The sequence below is a fragment of the Chanodichthys erythropterus genome, chromosome 5 (genome assembly GCF_024489055.1).
Source record: "Chanodichthys erythropterus isolate Z2021 chromosome 5, ASM2448905v1, whole genome shotgun sequence".
NCBI classification, from domain to species: Eukaryota; Metazoa; Chordata; class Actinopteri; order Cypriniformes; family Xenocyprididae; genus Chanodichthys; species Chanodichthys erythropterus.
Window position 1 is genome coordinate 21,447,846 of NC_090225.1, and position 6,004 is coordinate 21,453,849.

The following is a 6,004-nucleotide window of genomic DNA, read 5'->3' on the forward strand; positions in this document are numbered from 1 at the left end:
CAGCTGATTGGCTAGAGTAGAGTCAGTCAAACATTAGCAAACCAATAGAATTTTGTTATCGTAAAAGAAGGCTGGTCTTTTTGACTCGAATGGGAGTTGTAGTTTTTTACTCGTTTTTCAACCAGGCATTTAAAAAATTACCTTTACAAACATTATTTGACTACCAAACGATTAATTTTTGGCATCCTTTTAAAGCGCCAGTCTGGTTGCTTGTATTTATTTATTTATTTTTTATTTTAAATATTTTATCCTATATTATTCCGTAAATATCCAGAAACAGGTCTACAATATTTTATAATTTTCAGATAGAATATGAATCAATTTAATTTTATTCTAAATACAGTGCTTGTTTTTCCCTGATTGTATCTCCCATAAAAATATATAATTTAGAGGACTGAAAGTAAACATGGAGAAGGTGGGGAAAATTAAGAAATAATACATTGCTGAATATTTATATGAATGTCCTGCAGATCAATCGGATCAGTCTTCATTTATCTTTATTTGCTTATATTTATTTAAAATTATATTTATTATGCTTATTAAACTTTATTAGTTTATATATATATATATATATATATATATATATATATATATATATATATATATATATGCTTAAACTTATATTTATTATGTTTATTTGTTAATATATATTTATACTTATATTTATTAAGTTAAGCTTATAATATGATGCTCAGTTTAGGAGCTGTTTATTGACTATAAAAAAAATTATTTACTTTTGAAAGGTTGTTCTTTGGTGTGGTTGTGTTGTGTTAGGTGTGTGGTGTCACATTCATTTGTTTAGCATTGGGTGTGGCTTTTATCTGCAAGAATGTGGCATATAAAATTAGTACAAATGTTTTAAAACATTTCAAATTTTACATATTATTTTTATATTATAAACATGATACTATTTAATTATAATTAAGAAATTATGTACAATTCACAGCAGAATAAAAACAACTAAGGACAGATTCATATGCATTGAACTAATGGTTATTTTGAAGGAGTGGATGCTCACATTCCACATTCATTTCTTTATTGTGTAGAATGGAGCAACAGTACTCACAACATCAAACTGGATAGGAAGGCGTTGAAAGAACAACACATACAGTAGAGAGCAGATTTACCTGAATTTAGTGCATCCAAACCTTCTTAAGAAACACCTCTCATGTATTACATTTAATTACTTTATAGGTGAAATGTCTTGTTGTTTTTCTTTGCAGTGATACTTCACAGTATCTCAATATATGAGAATAGTATGCATTACATTATTCAGACTTTATTTCCTTCTAGGTGCATAATTTTCTGAGACTGTTGGCCCTATGTATAACAGATCATACATGCTTGCAAAAAGTATACTGCAATATGTACACGATAAATACATTATACTTAAAAATCAAATCAACATGTCCATAAATACCATAATATTTCCAAATGTTTACCCTTGGGATAAAAAAAAAAAAAAATCCTTCATAATTGCTTCATAATCATCTTGAATTTTACAACAGGTCCCGCATGTAAATGGTAGAAATATCTGGCATGAAACTGTAGTTATACTGCTGACTCAGATTTATCGGTCAGCCATTCGAGGTCAAGTCAACGTGGTCTGTTTGCTTAGTCAGTGAGAGAGTCAGAGCTGCAGTAGCACATGGTCTAGAAAAGTAATTGTCAAAGGAGTATTTTTATTCATTGTTTGTTGAATATTGCCTAACCCCAACCTTAAAGGTACATGTAATACAAACGAATATTAACATTAAATGTTACCATTATTTCATTTTCAGAAATAAAGTTGGAAGCAAAGATGTAATATAATAAATATTAAGAAAAAAATAAGATGCTTTTGCATTTAAACAAAACATTTAAAAGTCTTGTGCATTGTTCTCTAGAGCACAGATGGAGCCCAGAACATTATATCACCCATAAATGACGGCATGGTCGTGTCTCACCTGTTACTGCAGTGTTTGATGTCTGTTCAGAGTAAACAAAACTGCTTCTCTTTAACTTTATCAAGAGAAGTGGACACACTGGTCTGCTTATTGAAGGTATAGAAAAGGGATACATGTATGTATAATTTAAATTTAATTCTCTTCTATTTATTTTTGCCGCTGTGCCTATAGCACTAGTCTCAGCCTCAGACATCACGCCCACAGACCGTTGGCTGAACTTCTGATGCATATAACAGGGTAGCATATGTCGAACGTCACATGACCAAACCGGAAAACTGGTCTCATTGCATCCGCTTGTCAGAGAAACTGTTAACAGCTGTATGATCTGACGGCATATCTATGGACTTTTATGGTAATCAGCGGAACTACCTATCACATTGTTATAGGTGTTTTATTCTATTAAATATCTAAACGTTAGTGTGAAGAAGAAAAATGAAAAAAACTTTTAAATATCAGTCTGCATATGAGGGGGACATCAGTTATGCTCATCTTTGCTACTCCTTTTATGTTATCTTGAATAAAACAGCAAATTTTTTCATGAAGCACATACAAAAGACCTAAACCGGAAGTGATCTGATTTGTTTTACGGAATACGGAAGTTAGATTGCGCATAACCCTTACTGGAAACACTTCAAGATTTTCAAAGTCGTCTTCTGGTTGGTTGAATGTCCGGGAGATGTTTTTGTTGCGTTCTTTAATGGTCTACCTGGAAACAAATGCCGTAATGCCAAACCCCCTCATGGAACAAGAACACCATTGTGTTTATAACTGTGACAATGAGCTCTTATCAGGATCAACTAAACGCTGGATTTTCAAAAGTATGTAAAGTTTGCGGATACATTGTTGCAGTAAACTTGCACGTAGGTCTGTTATTAGGGACATCAACTTTACATTTTCACGCCCCTAAACATGACACGGAACAAAAACGAACTGTGATTGGTGGCGTTACATGTCAGTCAAACGTCCTTTTGAGTGGTCCTTGGCCAATGAAAGCTACGATAGACTAGAGTCCAGACCTTCTGTAAATAGAAGAAGTTTGGAACCAACAGGACTCTTCCTAAAGCGGGCCACCCAGCCAAACTGAGCGATCAGGGGAGAAGGGCCTTAGTGTGACCAGGAACCCGATGGTCACTCTGACAGAGCTCCAGCGTTTCTCTGTGGAAATAGGAGAACCTTCCAGAAGAAGAACCATCCCTGCAGCACTCCACCAATCAGGCCTGTATGGTAGAGTGGCCAGACAGAAGCTACTCCCCAGAAAAAGGCACATGACAGAACCTGCGGACTCTCAGACCATGAGATCAACAAAGATTGAACTCTTTAGCCTGAATATCAAGCGTCATGTCTGGAGGAAACCAGGCACTGCTCATTACCTGGTCAATACCATCTCTACAGTGAAGCATGGTGGTGGCAGCATCATGCTGCAGATGTTTTTCAGTGGCAGGAACTGGGAGACTCGCCAGGATCGAGTGAAAGATGAATGCAGCAATGTACAGAGATATCCTTGATGAAAACCTGCTCCAGAGCGCTCTGGACCTCAGACTGGGGCGAAGGTTCATCTTCCAACAGGACAACGACCCTAAGCACACAGCAAAGATAACAAAGGAGTGGCTATGGGACAACTCCGTGAATGTCTTTGAGGGGCCCAGCAGAGCCCAGACTTGAACCTGATTGAACAAATCTGGAGAGATCTGAAAATGGCTGTGCTCCGACGCTCCCCATCCAACCTGATGGAGCTTGAGAGATCCTGCAAAGAATAGGAGAAACTGCCCAAAAATAGGTGTGCATCATACTAAAAAAGACTTGAGGTGCTTCAACAAAGTATTGAGCACTTGTGTACATGGGATTTTTTCTTTTTTTTTTCGTTTTTGCAAAGATTTCAAATAAACTTCTTTCACATTGTCATTATGGGGTATTGTTTGTAGAATTTTGAGGGAAAAAAATAATTTAATCCCTTTTGGAATACGGCTATAACATAACAAAATGTGGAAAAAGTGAAGCGCTGTGAATACTCTCCGGATGCACTGTACATTGAAAATATATACTCATATTGGCTGTGATCGTGAAAAGCATTGCATTTGTCACTATCAACTTAACTGTTCTCTAATTCTTTTGTTCGTTTCAAGATGTTCTGTCTAATATAAAATATTAAACTGTCAATCAACTATCACTTTAAACATATGAGTAAAAAAAACAAAAACAAAAATAAACACTTTGTATATATCAATAACTGTGTGGCTCGTTACTCAAAAAATTAAATTTATTACTCCTTACTATACTCCTTTAAACGTAATATTATTAATTTCTGGCAACAGTAATTAGTTTTACTACCAGTTACAGTTGTAAGAAAAAGTATGTGAACCACTTGCAGAATCAGTGAAAATGTGAAAAATGTTAACAAAACAAGAGAGATCATACAAAATGCATGTTATTTTTTGTTTAGTACTGCCCTGAGTAAGATATTTTACATAAAGGATGTTTATATATAGTCCACAAGAAAAAAAAAAGCAGAATTTATTCAAATGGCCCCATTCATAAGTATGTGAACCATTGATTCTCAATACTGTGTGTGGTTACCTGATGATCTACGACTGTTTTTATTTTTTCTGATGGTTGTTCATGAGTCTCTTGTTTGTCCTGAGCAGTTAAACTGAGCTCTGTTCTTCAGAAAAATCCTCCAGGTCCTTCAGATTCACCAGTTTTCAAGCATTTTTGCATATACTTTCCAGCAGTGGCAGTATGATTTTGAGATCTGTGTTTTCATACTGAAGACAACTGAGGGACTCAAACACAACTATTAAAAATGGTTTAAACATTCACTGATGCTCCAGAAGGAAACACGATGCATTAAGAGTCGGGGGGTGAAAACTTTTGAACAGGATGAAGACGTCCAAATTTTTCTTATTTTATTGAAATATCATTGCTTTTCATTTAGTACTGCCCTTCGGAAGCAACAGAAGATACTGTTTCCCAGAAGAAAAAATAAGTACAATTTACCTTGATCTTCAAATTCAAAAGTTTTCACCCCTCGGCTCTTAATGCATTGTGTTTCCTTCTGGAGCATCAGTGAATGTTTGAACCTTTTTTAATAGTTGTGTTTGAGTCCCTCTGTTGTCCTCAATGTGATAAAATGGATCTCAAAATCATACAGTCACTGCTGGAAAGGGTTCAAAATGCAAAAAAATGCATAAAAACTGAAGAACCTGCAAGAGATGGAGATTTTTTTCTGAAGAACAGAGCTCAGTTTAACTGCTCAGGACAAACAAGAGACTCATGAACAACCATCACAAAGCATAAAAACAGTCGTAGATCATCAGGTAACCACACACAGTATTGAGAATCAATGGTTCACATACTTATGAATGGGGCCATTTGAATAAATTCTGCTTTTTTTTTTCTTGTGGACTATATATAAACATCTTTTATGTAAAATATCTTATTCAGGACAGTACTAAACAAAAAATAACATGCATTTTGTATGATCTCTCTTGTTTTGTTAAAATTTTTCACATTTTCACTGATTCTGCAAGTGGTTCACATACTTTTTCTTAAAACTTCATGGCCCACAGAAGTTGTAATTGTGTATCTTCCCCATAAAACTCCTCTAAAATGTTACTAACAACATATTTCTGCCTCATCATTTGGTCAAAATTCACATTGCATCACAGTCAGAAGTTATTACAAACACTCAATGGTGACCGATAGTGACTTTTAAGTAAAAGTGTTGTGTTAATCTCATTCTTTGTCATAGCTTGAAGCTAATTGTAGCTATAATTTCTCTTTTACCAATATACGATTATATTTCATGATATATTTTGTCAAAAGAAATCACATAAGTTTGTAAGCAAATGTTTAGTTCTCTCTCTCTCTTTTAAATGCTATCAAATGTCATTGAGGTGGGGGACCCATTTTGTACTTGCTGTCTCCATATTTTGTTCAGGTGCAGTCATTGATTTTAACACAGGACAAGACACTCTGACCCAGAATTCTGACATGTGATTGGGTAATCCAAGAGCAATATTGAAAACTGTAGAAAAGTAGGAAAAAGGAAACTGGGACAG